Raw genomic sequence first — 21,286 nt, forward strand, 5'->3', positions numbered from 1 at the left:
CAAAATGTATCCTGTTCCTGTATTTGTTAGTACTGCTTTAAGTCTCACCTGAAGGTAACAATAGGACCATTATAGGGTAAGGGTAACAAAGAAGATTAGTTTCAGGTGAGACTTTGAAACACTGATATAATTACTACTACTACTACTACTACTACTACTACTACTACTACTACTACTACTACTACTACTACTATTACTACTACTACTACTACTGCTACTACTGCTGCTACTACTACTACTACTACTTCTACTACTACTGCTGCTACCGCTACTACTACTACTACTACTACTACTACTACTACTACTACTACTACTACTACTACTACCACTACTACTACTACATCTACCACTACTGCTGCTACTACTACTGCAGAATCGTACTGCTATGGCTGGTTACCACGTCTTCTTTAGTACCACCGCTCAGACGTTTCTTATGTGGAGGAGCTGAGGCGTTACTAAGTCCTCCCAGCAGAGTTTGACCAACATTATATAATGTGAGGCTCCAGTTCTTTCCTCTAAGTTGATGTCAGCACAATAAAGGAGATAAAAAGTTAGAGTGAGTGAGTGTGAGTAAAAGTGAGTGAGCGAGAGTGAGTATGAGTAAAAGTGAGTAAGAGTGAGTGAGAGTGAGTATGAGTAAAAGTGAGTAAGAGTGAGTGAGAGTGAGTGAGAGTGAGTAAAAGTGAGTGAGAGTGAGTGAGTAAGAGTGTATGAGTGAGTGAGAGTGAGTGTGTAATAGTGAGTAATAGTGAGTAAGAGTAAGTGAGAGTGAGTGAGAGAGAATGTGTAATAATGAGTAGGAGTAAGAGTAAGTTAGAGTGAGGGGTGAGTCAGAGTGAGTAAAAGTGAGTGTGAGTTAGTGAGTAAGTGTGAGTAAGAGTGTATGAGTGAGTGAGTGAGAGTGAGTGAGTGAGTGTGAGTAAAAGTGAATGAGAGTGAGTGAGAGTGAGTGTGACTAAAAGTGAGTAAAAGTGAGTGAGTAAGAGTGTATGAGTGAGTGAGTGAGAGTGAGTGTGTAATAGTGAGTAATAGTGAGTAAGAGTGAGTAAGAGTGAGTGAGAGAGAGTGTGTAATAGTGAGTAGGAGTAAGAGTGAGTTAGAGTGAGGGGTGAGTCAGAGTGAGTAAAAGTGAGTGTGAGTTAGTGAGTGAGTGAGTGAGAGTGAGTAAAAGTGAGTAAGAGTGAATACGAGTGAGTAAGAGTGAATAAGAGTGAGTGAGAGTGAGTAAAAGTGAAAGTGAGTGAGTGAGAGCGAGTAAAAGTGAAAGTGTAAGTGAGTGAGTGAGAGTCAGTGAGAGTGAGTGGCAGGAGGAGCAAAGTAAAAACACAGTAAAGGAATCTGAATCTAATCTTATTTAACAGGCTTTTCTCTGCCACATCATTCCATACGTCACATATGTCTTGTCTTCAATCTGTATCTACAACGTCAAGTAGTAAACATAATGTACATACATAATACATACAACATGAGGAGGCGTGTCCAAACAAGTGGTAGTGCATGTCAAAAGTCTCTCAATAATATCGTGGCCTATCGCTAAATATCAACTTAAAATCCCCTTTACATTCATGGTTTTGTTGCAGCAGTAGCTAAAAAAATAGACTACATAGACCATGATCCTTTGCTCTAAAAAAATAACAGTTTTAAACACTTTTATGTCTTAATATTTTGGGAATATGACAGTAATGATTGGCACAAACGCTTGTCAAGGCGTAGTATAGTATATAAAGTATAATATTTACAGTATTTACATAACATGGAGACAAGAAGGTGAAGAAAAGTGACGTAATGCATCTTTAATATTCATCATGAAGAGAAAAGCGAAGCCAAACTGAACTCTGCCGTGGTTTATGTTCCGCTCGCTCTTCGGCTGATGAGACCTGACATTTGCAGCGCTCTGTGTTTTAAATCATTCATGTGTCAGTGAGGCTCCTCCACCCAGCGCCACCTCCTCCACCCGCCTCCTCCTCCTTTCACTCTCTCCTCCACCTTTCACTCTCTCCTCCTCCACCCGCCTCCTCCTCCTCTCACTCTCTCCTCCTCTACCCGCCTCCTCCTCCTTTCACTCTCTCCTCCTCCACCTACCTCCTCCTCCTTTCACTCTCTCCTCCACCTTTCACTCTCTCCTCCTCCACCCGCCTCCTCCTCCTCTCACTCTCTCCTCCTCTACCCGCCTCCTCCTCCTTTCACTCTCTCCTCCTCCACCTGCTTCCTCCTCCTTTCACTCTCTCCTCCACCTTTCACTCTCTCCTCCTCCACCCGCCTCCGGCTCCTCTCACTCTCTCCTCCTCCACCCGTCGCCTCATCTCACTCCTTCCTCCTCCTCTCACTCTCTCCTCCTCCTTTCACTCTCTCCTCCTCCACTTGCCTCCTCCTCCTCTCACTCTCTCCTCCTCCACCCGGCGCCTCCTCTCACTCTTTCCTCCTCCTCTCACTCTCTCCTCCTCCACCCACCTCCTCCTCCTCTCACTCTCTCCTCCTCCACCCGCTGCCTCCTCTCACTCTCTCCTCCTCCACCCGTCTCCTCCTCCTTTCACTCTCTCCTCCTCCTTTCACTCTCTCCTCCTCCACCCGCCTCCTCCTCCTCTCACTCTCTCCTCCTCCACCCGCCGTCTCCTCTCACTCTCTCCTCCTCCTCTCACTCTTTCCTCCTCCTTTCACTCTCTCCTCCACCTTTCACTCTCTCCTCCTCCACCCGCCTCCTCCTCCTCTCACTCTCTCCTCCTCTACCCGCCTCCTCCTCCTTTCACTCTCTCCTCCTCCACCTACCTCCTCCTCCTTTCACTCTCTCCTCCTCCACCCGCCTCCTCCTCCTCTCACTCTCTCCTCCTCTACCCGCCTCCTCCTCCTTTCACTCTCTCCTCCTCCACCTGCTTCCTCCTCCTTTCACTCTCTCCTCCACCTTTCACTCTCTCCTCCTCCACCCGCCTCCGGCTCCTCTCACTCTCTCCTCCTCCACCCGTCGCCTCATCTCACTCCTTCCTCCTCCTCTCACGCTCTCCTCCTCCTTTCACTCTCTCCTCCTCCACTTGCCTCCTCCTCCTCTCACTCTCTCCTCCTCCACCCGCTGCCTCCTCTCACTCTCTCCTCCTCCACCCGTCTCCTCCTCCTTTCACTCTCTCCTCCTCCTTTCACTCTCTCCTCCTCCACCCGCCTCCTCCTCCTCTCACTCTCTCCTCCTCCACCCGGCGCCTCCTCTCACTCTTTCCTCCTCCTCTCACTCTCTCCTCCTCCACCCGCCTCCTCCTCCTCTCACTCTCTCCTCCTCCACCCGCTGCCTCCTCTCACTCTCTCCTCCTCCACCCGTCTCCTCCTCCTTTCACTCTCTCCTCCTCCTTTCACTCTCTCCTCCTCCACCCGCCTCCTCCTCCTCTCACTCTCTCCTCCTCCACCCGCCGTCTCCTCTCACTCTCTCCTCCTCCTCTCACTCTTTCCTCCTCCTCTCACTCTCTCCTCCTCCACCCGCCTCCTCCTCCTCTCACTCTCTCCTCCTCCACCCGCCGCCTCCTCTCACTCTCTCCTCCTCCACCCGTCGCCCCCTCTCACTCTCTACTCCTCCACCCGCCTCCTCCTCCTCTCACTCTCTCCTCCTCCTCTCACTCTCTCCTCCTCCACCTGCCGCCTCCTCCTCTCGCTCTCTCCTCCTCCACCCGCCGCCTCCTCTCACTCTCTCCTCCTCCACCCGTCGCCCCCTCTCACTCTACTCCTCCACCCGCCTCCTCCTCCTCTCACTCTCTCCTCCTCCTCTCACTCTCTCCTCCTCCACCCGCCGCCTCCTCCTCTCGCTCTCTCCTCCTCCACCCGCCGCCTCCTCTCACTCTCTCCACCCGCCTTCACTCTCTCCTCCTCCACTCGCCTCCTCCTCTCGCTCTCTCCTCCTCCACCCGCCGCCTCCTCTCACTCTCTCCACCCGCCTTCACTCTCTCCTCCTCTTTCTCTTTTCCTCCTCTTTCTCTCTCTCCTCCTCTAATTCTGCTATCCCATCTCCTCCATCTCCATCTATCACTCCTGTTTTTCTCTTTTTTCTCTCCTATATTTTGCCTTCGTTCCTCCTCTTCCTTTCTCCACTCTTCTCTCCTTCAGTAACTCCTGTGCATCCCACTTTCTCCTCCTCTTCTGCCGCTGCATCTCTCCCCTCTCTCTCTCTCTTTCTCTTCCCTTTCTCCTCAGTCTCTGCTCTCTTCTTTCTCCTCTCCATCTCACTCTGCCTCCCTCCGCCCTCTCTCCCCTCCCCCTCTCTCTCTCTCATTCGTCTCTTCTTTCTGACCTCTCTCGCCTCCTCCCCTCTCTTCTCCCCGCTCTCCTTTCTCTCCCTCCCTCTCTCTCTCATCCTCTTCTGTATTCGGCTGCAGGATTCCCTTCATCGTCTCCGTTTCATGCTTCTCTGTTGCACCAAAACACTCCCTTCTTTTTCATACACTTCGTTTAACCGTGAAAATGATTCCCAATGCAGCAATAGCCTCTCTCTCTCTCTCTCTCTCTCTCTCTCTCTCTCTCTCTCTCTCTCTCTCTCTCATTTTTACATTACATACATTTATTATAAGTTTTTTTCTACGTAATTTAATATTTCAGCTTGAAATAAGAAAAAATACACAATTATAGCATAGAAAATACTTATTCACAATGACTGAAAACAATAAAAATATAGCGAGTGACGATCACCATCACTTGTGACTGAATTTATTATGTTTTTACGTGATTAATTCTTATGAAATATAAACGTGAAGAGGAGAACTAGAAGCAGCGCGTTGAGTGACAGGCGCCGATGACACGGTGATTTAAGCGACTGTAAACACAAACAAACAAACAAATACTGAGGAGGAGGAGGAGGAGGTGTGAAGAGCTCCGAGGTGTAAACACACACTCTCATATTTAACCACACTCTGGTTCTGCAGATGGACACGGCCCGCAGCCGCGGCAACTGCCACTGCACTGTACAAACAGAAGACAGTCATCCAGGCTCTGCTCATGGCGTTTATCAAAGACTAAAATCACACTGAGAATTCAGACTCAAGAACAAACTGCAGAATCTCCAGAGGCAAATTATAGACTTTTATAAATGTGTTTAATTTTCCACCGGGACAAACGTGAAAAAACACGAGCACCGTGGGGACTCTGACCGAGCTCAAATGTTTAACTCACTTTTAGTCAGTTCTTCTCAAAGTTTCCCATCAAGTGCCACCAGATTTAATCCAGACTTTACCCGGACTAAAGCCAGACTTTACCCAGACTTAATCCAGACTTTACCCGGACTAAAGCCAGAATTTATCCAGACTTAATCCAGACTTTACCCAGACTAAAGCCAGACTTTACCCAGACTAAAGCCAGACTTTACCCAGACTTAATCCAGACTTTACCCAGACTAAAGCCAGACTTTATCCAGACTTAATCCAGACTTTATCCAGACTAAAGCCAGACTTTATCCAGACTTAATCCAGACTTTATCCAGACTAAAGCCAGACTTAATCCAGACTTAATCCAGACTTTATCCAGACTAAAGCCAGACTTTACCCAGACTAAAGCCAGACTTTATCCAGACTTAATCCAGACTTTATCCAGACTAAAGCCAGACTTTATCCAGACTAAAGCCAGACTTAATCCAGACTTTATCCAGACTAAAGCCAGACTTTACCCAGACTTAATCCAGACTTTACCCGGACTAAAGCCAGACTTTATCCAGACTTAATCCAGACTTTATCCAGACTAAAGCCAGACTTTATCCAGACTAAAGCCAGACTTAATCCAGACTTTATCCAGACTAAAGCCAGACTTTACCCAGACTTAATCCAGACTTTACCCGGACTAAAGCCAGACTTTACCCAGACTTAATCCAGACTTTATCCAGACTAAAGCCAGACTTTACCCAGACTTAATCCAGACTTTACCCGGACTAAAGCCAGACTTTACCCAGACTTAATCCAGACTTTATCCAGACTTAATCCAGACTTTACCCAGACTAAAGCCAGACTTTATCCAGACTTAATCCAGACTTTACCCAGACTAAAGCCAGACTTTATCCAGATTTAATCCAGACTTTATCCAGACTAAAGCCAGACTTTACCCAGACTTAATCCAGACTTTACCCGGACTAAAGCCAGACTTTACCCAGACTTAATCCAGACTTTATCCAGACTAAAGCCAGACTTTACCCAGACTTAATCCAGACTTTACCCGGACTAAAGCCAGACTTTACCCAGACTTAATCCAGACTTTATCCAGACTTAATCCAGACTTTACCCAGACTAAAGCCAGACTTTATCCAGACTTAATCCAGACTTTACCCAGACTAAAGCCAGACTTTATCCAGATTTAATCCAGACTTTATCCAGACTAAAGCCAGACTTTACCCAGACTTAATCCAGACTTTACCCGGACTAAAGCCAGACTTTACCCAGACTTAATCCAGACTTTACCCGGACTAAAGCCAGACTTTATCCAGACTTAATCCAGACTTTATCCAGACTAAAGCCAGACTTTACCCAGACTTAATCCAGACTTTACCCGGACTAAAGCCAGACTTTATCCAGACTTAATCCAGACTTTACCCAGACTAAAGCCAGACTTTACCCAGACTTAATCCAGATTTTACCCGGACAAAAGCCAGACTTTACCCATACTAAAGCCAGACTTTACCCAGACTAAAGCCAGACTTTACCCAGATCTAATCCAGACTTTACCCAGACTTAATCCAGACTTTATCCAGACTAAAGCCAGACTTTATCCAGACTAAAGCCAGACTTTATCCAGACTAAAGCCAGACTTTACCCAGACTAAAGCCAGACTTTATCCAGACTGAAGCCAGACTTTACTTAGACTAAAGCCAGACTTTATCCAGACTAAAGCCAGACTTTATCTAGACTAAAGCCAGACTTTACCCAGACTAAAGCCAGACTTTACCCAGACTAAAGCCAGACTTTACTTAGACTAAAGCCAAACTTTACCCAGACTAAAGCCAGACTTAATCAGGCCTAAACATTCTGTAATATGACACTAAACTGTGGATGAAGTAAATAAGTGAAATGATAATTAACCCAAAGAATGACGAAAACATTCTCAAATTCGTCTCTAAATATGATTCTGTTAATTACCCCTCTCTTTTTTCTTTCTCTCTTTCCTCTCCTCCTCTCTCCTATTTCTCTTTTACTATCCCCCTTCTCTCTTTCTCCTCTCTCTCTTTACTCTGCCCTCATCAAATAGACTTTTACTATACTTCTCTCTCCCTTATGTTTCTTCATTTCTCTCTCTCCATTCCCTCTCCTTTATCTCTCTCCCTTCTTCATTTTCTCCCCAATTTTTCTCCCTTTCTTCTATCTCTTTATCCCATTTCTCTTTCCACTTTCCATATATTCTCTTCCCCTCTGACCTTTTCTCCTCTCCTTCCTATCTCTTTCTCCCACCTCTCATCCACCTCTCATCCATCTCTCCTCCTTCTCCCCCTCTTTCTTTTCCCTCTCCTCCTTTTCTTGACCGACACATTCTGACCACGTGAGAAATAAACCTACAGCGTGTCATTATAGATGAATTCAGGCTGTCAGTTTTTGCAGTGCTCTCCTTCTTATATAAGCTTTATGTTAGTGGAGCGTGAGAAGATGTGGTCACATGATCAGATCACATGACACATTGTGAAGTGCACAAAGATGGCTCCTCCCGTCTACGCCTACGGGGGGTGTCCGGGGAGAGGGAGGTCTTTATTTAGATGATTAAAAGCTTGAATTGAATGGTCGGGTTCACGTTTGTATGGCGGAAGGAGGTGTCTGGGGAGGGGGAAGTCTGGACCGCTGCAAAGAAGCAATAAACACATGTTGAATCTTCTTAGTTTTTCATGTTTTGATATGAGGCATTTTCTGATATTTGGAGTTTAAACCTGAGAAATGGACGTTACAGATTTGGGATTATTTAGTATTATTTTTACTGCCAATTGAGCCAAAATCTTATAAAGTAGAAGATTGTAAAGTTTATTTAAAGCTACTTTAGTTTAGAGTTGATATTATTTTCAGAAAAAATGACCTTTGAATGTCGCATGTAAATGAGTCTGTGGATGCACATGTCTGTGGTGTTTCATTGAGATCAGACATTTTTGTCTAATCTGAAAGAATTAGACAAAAATGAAAAAAGAAAGAAAGAAAACATAACAGTAATAGATCTATAATAACAATAATAACAATAACGACTATAGAGAGTAATTCTTCTTATCATGATCCTCATTATTGTTGTTATTATTATAATATTATTATTATTGTTGTTATTGTTGTTGTTGTTGTTATTATTATATTATTATTATATTTTTGTATTATATTATTATTATTTTCTCCTCTCTCTCTCCTCATCCCTCTCTTCTCTCTCTCTTATCTCCTCATCCCTCTCTTCTCTCCTCATCCCTCTCTTCTCTCTCTCTTCTCTCCTCATCCCTCTCTTCTCTCTCTCTTCTCTCCTCATCCCTCTCTTCTCTCTCTCTTCTCTCCTCATCCCTCTCTTCTCTCTCTCTTCTCTCCTCATCCCTCTCTTCTCTCTCTCTTCTCTCCTCATCCCTCTCTTCTCTCTCTCTTATCTCCTCATCCCTCTCTTCTCTCCTCATCCCTCTCTTCTCTCTCTTCTCTCCTCATCCCTCTCTTCTCTCTCTCTTCTCTCCTCATCCCTCTCTTCTCTCTCTCTTCTCTCCTCATCCCTCTCTTCTCTCTCTCTTCTCTCCTCATCCCTCTCTTCTCTCTCTCTTCTCTTCACATCCCTCTCTTCTCTCTCTCTTCTCTCCTCACCCCAATATTTTCTCTCTCTTCTCTCCTCATCCCTCTCTTCTCTCTCTCCTCTCTTCACATCCCTCTCTTTTCTCTCTCTTCTCTCCTCATCCCTCTCTTCTCTCTCTCTTCTCATCTACATCTTTGGCTTTCCCCCCACACCGGGCCGACACGCTCATGCAAAGACATTTCCCTGTTTCCGTGGCGCCGTTACAGCCTCATTTGGATATCAGTTATTTATATGTCAGCTTTTGGCGGCTGAGCGTTTGGCGCCGAGAGCTGGCGTTCTTCTCGTTCCTCTCGTTTGGCCGGGGACTTCACAGGGAAACGTTTTTGCAAAAGAAAACCCGGAACATCTCATCTTCATCCAAATCGATGGCAGGTGCTTCGAGTCGAAAGGACGACGTCGATCTTTGGAGTCGTGGCCAAAGTCGGCAGGAAGTGGGTTATTTTAGGGGATTCACATGGCACAAGTTGACTTAAAGGTGCACACTGTAACTTTTAATGCTTTTCATTGCTGAAAAACACCTTGGAGCCGATTTATTTCAAAATAAAATCAGTTCAAATATAATGTAAAAGGTCGTCAAACTGAGACTTTCAAGTAAACATCCGAGAAATAGAGGGAAAATATACTCAATATGTGAATACTTAGTAAATGTGGGCGGGATGGGGACCACTGAGGGGCCCGGGTTCCTCCAGGTGGAACCGAGGGAACATAAACACAAGCGATGTCATGATTTACACACAAAGAAACAAATGTTTCGAGCTGTAACGGAAAAGGAAACCGAGCAAAGGACGTGAAGGTTTAAGGCAAGCGTGATGGAGAGAACAGCGGAGAGAGAGGGAGCGACGGGGAGGCGGAGAAGGAGATGTGGACTGAGTGAAAGGACACTCGATGAGGAGATAGGACAGAAGAAAGGAACGGGGGACGGGTCAGGTAAAAGAGGAGGGAAAGAGAGAGAGAAAAGAGAGAGAAATGAGGAGGTGGAGAAAAGGATGGGACGGAAAGAAGGAGAGGGAAGAGGGAAAGAGAAAGAGAGAGCAAACAAGGAGACCACCAGATGGTTTCTATAGCAACAACAATCCCAGCCTTCTACTTCTCGCTCTCTCTCTCTCTCTTTTGCCTCTCTCTCCCCCGCTCTCTGTCTTTCTCCCCCCTCACTTTCTCTGTCTTTCTTTAACTCTCTCTCTTTCTCTTGTTTCCCTCTCTCTCTCTTCCCTCTGTTTCTCTATTTTTCCGATGTTTGTCTCTTTTCCCTCTCTGTCTCTCTTTTCCCGATGTTTGTTTCTTTTCCCTCTCTGTCTCTCTTTTCCCGATGTTTGTTTCTTTTCCCTCTCTGTCTCTCTTTTCCCGATGTTTGTTTCTTTTCCCTCTCTTTCTCTCTTTTCCCAATGTTTGTCTCTTTTTCCTCTCTTTCTCTCTTTTCCCGATGTTTGTCTCTTTTCCCTCTCTTTCTCTCTTTTCCCGATGTTTGTCTCTTTTTCCTTTCTTTCTCTCTTTTCCCAATGTTTGTCTCTTTTCCTTCTCTTTCTATATTTTCCCGATGTTCATCTCTTTTCCATCTTTTTCCCTCTTTTTCTCTCTTTTCCCGATGTTTGTCTCTTTTCCTTCCTTTTCTCTCTTTTCCCTCTCTTTCTCTCTTTTCCCTCTGTTTGTCTCTTTTCCCTGTGTTTGTCTCTTTTCCCTCTCTTTATTATTTCTTTACATATATATACTTAAAGAAGACCCGAAGGCCCGCTGTCACCATGGCTACTAAAGGTGTGGCGTTTGCATGTTCTGCCTGTGTCTGCGTACGTAAACACCACATTAGGCTCCTCCCATTTCTCCGTGGGACTTTCCTGGTTAAATAAAGGTCGAGAGATGATTAATTAGACATATTTTACAATTTACAGAAGTTCTCTGACAGCTCTGTGGCCTTTGTGAGCCGTTTGAGCCTGACATGGCCTGGAGTCTAGAGCTGTGGGTGGAGATAGGTGGTAGGTGGAACCAGATATTTTCTAAGCACTTAAGCTTCAAGTGCAAGATGACCACTCAAAATACACACAAATAAAAAAGAGTGTGAAAAAATAAATGAAGTGTACGCTGCTGTTTAACATTAAAGTTCATAAAAGAAGATTTTATACGTCCTTTCTGAAGGATCAACATTATCTTGTTTTAAAAAGGTTTAGTTCAATAGCGTCAAATAATGTACCGTATTTTCCGGACTATAAGTCGCATCTTTTTTCATAGTTTTGGTTGGGGTGCAACTTATACTCCGGAGTGACTTATATGTGATATTATTCATTATTTATTATTATACATAGAAGAAGAATTGGCACTTCCTTCCGAAGTTTGCCGAGTTGTTTAGAAGTGACACCGAACAGATTTAAAATAATCTGTTATTAAAATAATCTGTTAGTATTTTAAATTGCATTTCAAGATTAAATGTCTGTTCTTGGTCTTGGATTTGATCAAATAAATTTCCCCAAAAAATGCGACTTATACTCACTCCAGTACGACTTATATACTTTTTTTTTCCTTCTCTATTATGCTTATTTTTTGGCTGGTGCGACTTATAGTCCGGAAAAAATATGTAATATTCAGCACACACCTCTCCTCCAGTAAAAGTAGCCTTCACTGTAGAGTATATGTAAGTAAAAGTAGCCTTCACTGTAGAGTATATGTACTCTTCTAAAAGTGTCTGAAAATATTAAAAGTAGCAGTATTACAAGTACATGAGTAAATGTAACTAAATGGCGTGTCGGAGCGTATAATGGGGGGAGGGGATAAAACAATGAGATTGCTTTGGCCCTGGGCTGAAACTGAATCAGGGCTGCTCAATTAATCATGTGATCCACATCGAGGCACGCCATTGGTCAGTTCCTCTGTCCTACATCTGTGATTGGCTCAGGCCCAAATGTGTAGAATTGACAAATGAGAACAAAGAGTGATTACCACAGTGTAAAAATGAATATCAACAAGACGTTAAAATGAATAAAAAATAAATAATAATAATTGAGATATGTATAGTATAAACTAAAATACTATAATGATCTCAACTATTATTATTTATTTATCATTTATTTTGACCCTGTTACATTCAGGAAGTATTTGGCTCGTTTTGCTCCTTATTGTAAATTAATGTAACAAGTTAAAGAAGACATATGCATTTTCATTCTGGTAGTCCATCTGTGAACTATGAACACATGGCACAGTGGCACAGTGGCAAGCACTCTCGCCTCACAGCCAGAAGGTCACGGGTTCGGCCTTTCCGTCTGAAGTTTGCCCATTCCCCCTGTGTCGTGCCGGTGCTCCGGGTTTCCCCCATCAGCCCACAACATGCACAACAGGTCAAATCCTCCAGCGAAGGTAGTTCTCCTGACCAAGTTCTGGAGATGGGCCCCCACGGCTCCTGACGCCTGGTGGCATTGAAGGACGTGTCAAATGAAGAGGACCAGTCTCCCCACAGGGACGATAAAGTGAAGCATACCTTAAACTTAACCTTAAGCAGCAGGTTTTCATTTCTATTTTTTTTTTTATCTCACTGAAAAAGAAATTCTCAAATAATAGTAAAAACAAAAGTGAGCGTGAGCACAGATGAGCCAGCTGAGACAACACCATCAGAAGAGCCGTCCGCACCGACAAAGCAAAACATGGCTTTTTAAATGTAGAACAGTTTTACATTTTTGTCAGATTACTAATCATGTTCATGTCTGTTGGTTTTGTTGGTGAGAACAAAGAAAGATTTCTGAAAACACGGTACAACGCTGCGGTAAAAGTCTTGGTTCTTCCCTTTCTTCTTTTGTTCGCTCGGAGGCTGCTCCGTGGCCGCACAGTTTTCGTTTTTAATAATTTACGAGCCACAGTTAAATTGCGTTTAAATTATGTAATAGCCCGAAACAATGTTGATACTAAAAACCCGTTCACACGCGTTCATTCACGCTTCAGCGCCGGGTCACGCGGCGCCCGACGGCCAATCGGGTCGCGGGAGAAGCAGGTGGAATGTAGGTTTTGGAAAACGTTGCATGACCTGTAGCCACATCTGCCTCGGAGCGCAATGACAGAATCGCGGCTGCCAATCTGCGCCGACACCAGCGCCACACGCAGGCCACAATAAGGAAAGACGCAAGGTGAGTTTATTAAGAGAACAATTCCCACTCAAAGTCATGAACAAAAGAGGAAAAGATGCATTCAAATCTCAATACAAACAAAGAAAAACATTAAAAAAATATCTAATAATCAGATAATTAGCGGGGAAAACATTATGCAAAGACGTTTAGTGACATTTTAGGTTTTGCAATTGTCATAAAAACTGATATTCAACCACTGCAGCGACAGGAGGAGACAGGATAACCACTCTGCCACAGTAATAACACATAACAGTATCACTGTGGAACATGACAGCTGCTCACCAAAACATGTCAAGGTAAGAACAACCTATTTTGTCTTAAAAACTATCAAACAAGCTAGCTTTCCCCCCCCTTTTTTGTGGAAAAGAAGACATAATTAATTTCATGAATGCAAAATGTTCAGTACGTGCGGCTTGAAAACATCTTTACCGTCTGAATATAACTCATTTGCTGAAGCGATTGGCAGCAAACTCACGCGACCAGTAGGGGGCGTGCCAACCGCGGCGACGTCCCGAGCGTTCGTCCTTATCTTTCGTTTTCTGGCGGTAAAATGTTCTGGTGTCGCTCTCTCGAATGGACCAGGAGTCAGTATCCCACCGCCTATTATGAAATTGCGTGAAATCCAAAAAGGTAAAATCCCTGAGCGCTTCTGTGAGTGACAAGGCCCGTTCAGCCGCCATCTGCGGAGGACCCACCCGCATTTGACCCGCTCCATCTCCGATCGTGGGAATCGACGGTCAAAAACACATTTATGACGTTTTGAATCAGCGCTGTGTAAAAGTACTTGTGTTTGTTCCTCCGTCTCCATGTGAACCGTTAACGAGTCACGAGCCAATCAGAGCCAAGCGGCAGAAGTCAGATCAGGACACGGAGGCACAGCCAAATACTGCAAGGCAACACCAAGGCATCGTCCCTGTCTCGCAATCTGCTCGTCTCTATGGCGACGCTTTGACGGAAATGTTCCAGTGTGACATGGAATGTATCTGTTCAACATTTATTCATCTACAGCTGTTTTTATTGCTCCGGAATAACTGGAAAAACGTGCATTATTATGGTGAGTGAGCTCCCCTCTCCACAGATCTGGTGGCGTCTCCATGGAGATACATAAAACAATAACATCAAACATTCCAGGCAAAGCAAGGCAAGTTTATTTGTAGAACACAGTTCGTACACAAAGTAATTGAAAGTGCTTTGCAGAACGTGAAAATATGGATTAACATCACATTACAAACAAATACAAATAGTAATGATATTTGTAAAAGAAAACACTGTCCAGATGACGTCAACTGAATCTATTTCTACCATAAACCTGCTGGACAAATGAGGCATTACACCGACAAGAAATTATAATGAAAATATACCTAAAAAGAAATGGTCTCAACCAGATAAATGAGTCCCTCCCCCTCCAGGTGGGGAGTCCTCGCCCCGAGGGGAGGAGTTCAAGTATCTCGGGGTCTTGTTTACGAGTGAGGGGATGATGGAGCGTGAGATTGACAGGTGGATTGATGAGGTCACTGAAGAAGGAGCTGATTCCAAATTCCTACGTTCCTCACCTCTGGGAACTTTGGGTAGTGACCGAAAGGACAAGCTCGCGGGTACAAGTGGTCGAGTCGAGACAGGGTGAGGAGCTCAGTCACAGGGCAGGAGCTCAGAGTAGAGCTGCTGCTCTTCATATGGCTCCAACATGTCAGAGATGTATTTTGGTGCTCAGCCATGGAAGCTGTTTCAACACATTCAACTTCATGCAGAGCAGATGACGGACTTTATATCAGAAAAGTGACATAAATTGAATAAAGTGCCGGCCTTTAATTATATATTAATTACATCCGTCTACTCTGCCGCCTCGGCCCTGCCCCCTGGTGACTGGGTGCACGATGGCAGCGGCTCGGGCGCGTTTGACTCTGAAACACATTGAAATTCTTGTGCGCTGTCCACTTTGCACCAACCAACAAGAGCCTGAGAGAGCCGAGGAATACAAACCAGCCCTCCCCCTCCTCCCCCTCTTTCCCTCGCTCTCTCTCTCTCTCCCTCCCCCTCCTCCCCCCCTCTCTCTCTCCCTCGCTCTCTTTCTCTCCTTATTTCTCTCTCTCTCCCTCTCTCTCCCTCCCCCTCCTCCCCAATCCCTCTCTCTCTCTCCTTCTCCTCTGTCCACTCTTCTCTTTATATCTTTATCCCTCTCTCTCTCACTCTTTTCTTTATCCTATACCATCTCGCTTCTTTCCCTGCTCTCGCTCTTTTCTCCATTCTCTCCGTTCTCTCCTCTCTTTCCCCCCCTCCTCTTGCCCTCCTCCATCTCTTTCACCGTTCTCTTTCCTCTTGAACTCCTCCCCTCCTCTCACTTTCTCTCCTCTCCTTCTCACTGACCCTCACTCGTTCTCTTTCTCCTTTTCTCACCGTCTCCACTCTCTTTCTCCCTCTCTCCCCCTCACTCTTTCTCTCTCTCTCATTCTCATTTTCTCTCCATCTCTTCTCTCTTCTCTCTTTCATGAATCTTAATGTGTTTGATGATGAAATAGATTTGCCCTCAGCGCCTCTCTTCACACTCTGGGGTCACCTCCAGACGGACTGTAACTGGACTCAGTGGACGGAGGCTGAAACGCACTGGACACTTCATTCTCTCTGTTCTTGTTCCATTAAAGGCGCACTATGAAACATTTCCTTATACACCTTTAAGTAAGGGATGGTAAAAAAAAACATTAAAACATTTTATTAACCTTTAATATTTGACATTTTCTAAAAGTCTTATTACTATTATTATTATTATTATTATTATTATTATTATTATTAGTAGTAGTAGTAGTAGTAGTAGTAGTAGTAGTAGTAGTAGTAGTAGTGTTGAGTTCCATAAATATGAGCTGACACAAGTTTAATAGCACCGTGGAACATTCCAAACTTAAATATTTCAGTATTTATTTGGATTTATTTATTTGTTGGTTTATTTGAATGAGGACAATGGAACGGGTAAAATGCCAGAAATATACAAAACACAAAACCGAACGGAACAACAGCTTTCGCCAATAAGGCAAGGAACGTTTATTTATTTATTTATTTTTATCTTTATTATTTTTCCCTTCCATCCCTTGTTGGGAAATGGGAGATTTTGTCTATAGGAGTTTTTGTTTATAAGAGATCTTCTATTGAGAATATTTTTCAAACTTCCCATAAGTTATCTGTTCTTTTCCTCTGTATCTATCTATCATTCCCCATGTGTGGACAATAAAGGATTATCTTATCTTATCTTATTTGTAGAGCACATTTCATACACAAGGTAATTCAAAGTGCTTCACAACAGGAAAAATGCATTAAAGAGAAATATATAATGCATTATAGAGAAATTACAGACCACATACATAGCATTCCAGACACTCTTTCCCATATTTATTTGACATTGCCATTATGACAAGTGTCTCCGGGATGGACACATCACTTCTAGATTGATTCTTTCCCATATCAGCGCGCTATCTGCAAACTGCACACGTCTGTACAGCATACAACATACAACATACAACACACAACACACAACACACAACACACAACACACAACATACAACATACAACATACAGCATACAACATACAACATACAACACACAACACACAACACACAACATACAGCACACAGCATAAAGCATACAACATACAACATACAACATACAACTCACAGCATACAACATACAACATACAGCACACAGCATAAAGCATACAACATACAACATACAACATACAACTCACAGCATACAACATACAACATACAACATACAACACACAGCACACAGCATAAAGCATACAACATACAACATACAACTCACAGCATACAGTATAGAGCAGTGGTCCCCAAACTTTTAGACTCGAGGGCCACATTGGGTTCTAAAATTTGGCCCAGGGGCCGGGCCAGGAAAATATGGTGTGTTTGTGTGAACTAATGAATTACTATAAATTACACGCAAGATTTGACCTGTAACTTGTAACAAAGCAACAAATGCAAGGCTCAATGTACTAATTGTTTTCGAAATTCATTAAATAATGATGAATTATCTACTGTCTTCTACTCTCCACAAGAGTCTTCTACTGTCCACAAGAGTCTTCTTCAGTGTCAAACACTTGCGCTTCCTGCTTGATTGGCCCCGGTGGCCGTTTGTGGTGAATTTTATTTTCTGCGCGCCATAGATTTTCTTGTGCGCGCACTACATTAAGTGCGAGCAGTGCATTAACGAGCAGTGCACTAAGTGCAAGCAGTGCACGAGCAGTGCTCTAAGTGCGAGCAGTGCACTAAGTGCGAGCAGTGCACTAAGTGCGAGCAGTGCACTAAGTGCGAGCAGTGCACGAGCAGTGCTCTAAGTGCGAGCAGTGCACTAAGTGCGAGCAGTGCACTAAGTGCGAGCAGTGCACGAGCAGTGCTCTAAGTGCGAGCAGTGCACTAAGTGCGAGCAGTGCACTATGTGCGAGCAGTGCTCTATGTGCAAGTAGTGCACTATGTGAGAGCAGTGCACTTTGTGCAAGTAGTGCACTATGTGCGAGCAGTGCACTTTGTGCGAGCAGTGCACTTTGTGCAAGTAGTGCACTATGTGCGAGCAGTGCACTTTGTGCGAGCAGTGCACTTTGTGCAAGTAGTGCACTATGTGCGAGCAGTGCACTTTGTGCAAGTAGCAGTGCACTATGTGCGAGCAGTGCACAGGCGCGCAGCTTAGAGGGAACAGTGCCATATCTTGGGGAAATGTGGGCATTACAAGAGAAAGGTAAAATGAACCGCCAGCCACAGTATCGTGAGTTTGAATCCCGACTCCGACATTTGCTGCATGTCCTCTTTTCTCTCTCATCATTCCCCTTTCTTTCCTATTCCATCTACTGTCTAATAAAGCCTACGGCAATAAATAAATAAATAAATATTTTAAATTTTCAATATAACTTGGACAAGCTTGGCGGGCCGGATTGAAAGGCCCAACGGGCCGGATGTGGCCCGCGGGCCGTAGTTTGGGGACCACTGGTATAGAGCATACAACACAGAAGATATATTTTGTGAAAATCAGGTTCAAACTGAGGCAAGATGTTCTGGCCTCCATCTCCACGTTCTGCTTCGGACAAGGATCCCCTTCCAAGATGGCCGTCGCACTGACTCCTCCATGTTTACGTCTCCATGGCAGCCGGCCCGTACCCGTACTCTGATGCCCTGACCTGGTACGGTTTAACGTAAGCATTCAAAACCGATAATCACAATGTTCGCTTTGGGAGAGGATATGTCCAAAAGCTCTGACCGTCGTGTTTGACCTTTCAGAGCACAATCCTCACGCAAAGTAAAAGAAGCATTAAAATCACAATATTAAAACATAAATAATCGTGATGAAATGTTCGATAAAAGAGGAGAGCGACAGAACTGATTTCTTTGTGTTTTTGATCGGGCACTTTCAGGACGAAAGACTAGAATAACCAGGACGAATCTCAGGAAGTGCTGTGTAACATACCTGTGTTTGTATCTTTGGCTGTGAGCTCGGTTTCCTGGGTTACGCTGAGCAAGTTCCATTTTCATTCAGTTTTAATGTCTCTCTATCACTCTATCTTTACCACTCCCTCTCAATCAATCAATCAATCTAAAACTCTATTACTCTCTTTCTCTCTATCAATCTTTCTCTCTCTCTCTCTGTCTGTGCCTCTCTGTTATTTCTGTTTTCTCGCTTTCTCTTCCTCTCCCTGCCTTTCTCACTCTCTCTCTCTCCCCCTTCTCTCTCTCTCTCTCTCTCTCTCTGTCAATCTCTCTCTCTATCTCTCTATCAATCTTCCTCTCCCTGCCTTTCTCTCCTCTCTCTCTCTTGCTCTATCTCTCTATCAATCTCCCTCTCTCTCTCCGTCCCTCTCTCTCTCTCTTGCTCTCACTCTCTCTTGCTCACCCTCTCTTGCTCTCTCTCTCTCTATCAATCTCTCTATCTCTCTATCAATCTTCCTCTCCCTGCCTTTCTCGCTCTCTCTGTCAATCTTCCTCCCTCTCTCTCCGTCCCTCTCTCTCTCTTGCTCTCCCTCGCCCCCTCCCTCCCTCCCTCTCTCTCTCTCCCTCCCTCACTCTCTCTCTCCCTCCCTCACTCTCTCTCTCTCTCCCTCTCCCTCTCTGGTCCCGCATCTGTCCCAAATCCTCCGAGACCCGGGACTGTATTTTACTCCTGTTTCCATGGATACCGCCTCCGGAGTGCCTGATTGGGCGAAACACAAACACTCACAGCTTCAGGCTTTGGGCACATTTCGACGCGTTCACTCCACAGGGTTCTCACGCTCGAGTAGAATTATATTAAGTACAAGTAGAAGTACAAAGTAGTGGTCCAATAAACGACTCGAGTAAGGTTTAGTAGAGTAACTGTCTGGCCGTAACATCTGATTTATATATCTTGAAGGACAGAAAAATAAAAAACTACAAAAACTAAATCAAATCTGAGGGATCTGAAAGTACCTTTACCTGCGTATTAAAGTATCATTTATAGTATTAAAGTATCATTTGTAGTATTAAAGTATCATTTGTAGTATTAAAATATCGTTTGTGATCGGACAACAATTTTCTCAGTTTGCCCCTAGGCGACTTTGATCAAATGTACAATTTCACTTTTTTTTATTGAAATATCTTGTAAAGTTGGCACAAAACTAACATTTCAAACTTGATTTCGATGCACTCAATTCTCAGCGTAATTAAAAACAAGTCTATTTTAGGTTAAAGACCGTAGACAGTAGACTGACATTTTCAACACAAAATAATGCTGCTTTCTTTATTAAACCCTGTGGTCTTACAAGTTAAAATCTGTTCGGGAGAGATAAATGACTAATTTCTTATTACTTATGTCAAGAACTAACTAAAACAGTCACAGGAATGTGGTTTGAGAGGAGAAGATACTATTCAAATGACTTGAGTAGATGTAAAAATATACGTTTTGTGATGGTGAAGTGTCTGAACTAAACATAACAGAGAGCTGAGTTATGCAACGATTAAAATATTGACTAAAAATAACGAAATATCCAACAAATATACATACAAATATACATCTTGCACGTGCCATAGGAAGGTAAAAAAAAATCTTACTAAAATAGACCATGAAGGACTAAACTTTGACTTGCATAATATCCTAAACATGTATTATATTTCTGACATTTGGAGAGAACGTAACCCGAGCTGGCTCTGACCCGGAGGAGAGCGCTCGAGGCCCGGGCACGAGCCGAGAGAGGAAGGAAACAGCGTCATCTACAGGTCAACCACGGCACTGCTAATACACATCTGGGTGATGTGCTGAGGTTTCTTTACTCAGGTACTAATTCAGTTTCTATATAAAACTACATAAGGCTCGTGAGGTGAGTTGAAAATAATTGTATAAATATCTTAAAATAGTCCACAGCTATTATGTAGGTTAATATAAGGGGTAGTATTATTTAGGGATGTAAACATAGCAAAAATATTGTGCCGTTATATAGTCAAAAGTCACAAAACATCGAATTAAAAATGTCTTTGTTTTGTTGCAGCTGAAAAACCACAATAAACTACATAGACCATGATCCTTTGCTTCAATATTACATACAATACAATATAATACAATATTGCAATAAATATCCTACAGTGAATTGAATATCGTGATAATATCGTACTGTGAGATCTGCATATTGTTACTTGTACTCAGTCACATTTACTTGAGAAAAAGTTTTAGTTCCTTTTCCCACTGTGAGTAAATCTACAAGTGACAAAATGATTTGAACATTTGTGTTTCGTTTTTGAGGTTTATCCTTTTAAAAATACCATATCATGTGCCTTATTTAAGCTTTTGTTTTTTTATTTACTTTATCTTCAAACGCTACGTCCAGACAGTAGCATTTGAAGGTGTTGTTGTTGTTGTTGTGTTGCTTTTAATGGCGGTTGCAGCCGACTGAAAAGGTGCATTTACTGCCACCTACTGTAGTAGTACGTCTTATAAGTATGTGTTTTATGCTATATGTATGTATTATACATATGCATTATGCATAGTCTGATCAGTCTATTAAAAACAAGTTTTACTCAATAATTATTTTCTACTGTGTTTACACTGTAGGAATATTGAATAATATATTTGGAAAATAGTTTGGGTGGAATGCGAACAACAAAGGTTCACATATAAATAAGAAATTAAACCTAGGCTATTATCGTCCATTAGTCTATTCAGGGATTTAATAACAACATCTTATGAACTAACTCAAACTAAATAAATAAATAAAATAATATTATGTTGTGGGCTTATTACTTATATTGTAATACTTTGTTGATACAAACAACTTTCAAATGATCTGGACAAAAATAAATGCATTTTAATTTCTCAGTTTCATCCCAGTTCCTTTAATGACATCATTCAATCATTGCCAGATATTATTTAAAAATATTGTCCCATGTGAATAATACATAATACATACATTAATTAATACATAAATAAATTTATACTGTTAGTTATCTGCATCC

At 43.2% G+C, this 21,286-nt stretch overlaps 1 protein-coding gene across 1 annotated transcript in view; it reads right to left on the reverse strand.

Moving 5' to 3' along the window:
- znf740a (zinc finger protein 740a) overlaps positions 1 to 21,286 on the reverse strand; it is a 141,628-nt gene that overhangs the window by 41,125 nt on the left and 79,217 nt on the right. The window lies entirely within an intron of this gene.

The sequence above is a fragment of the Eucyclogobius newberryi genome, unplaced genomic scaffold (assembly GCF_026437365.1).
Source record: "Eucyclogobius newberryi isolate DKJ021-1_F unplaced genomic scaffold, fEucNew1.0.hap1 SCAF_19, whole genome shotgun sequence".
Taxonomy (NCBI): domain Eukaryota; kingdom Metazoa; phylum Chordata; class Actinopteri; order Gobiiformes; family Gobiidae; genus Eucyclogobius; species Eucyclogobius newberryi.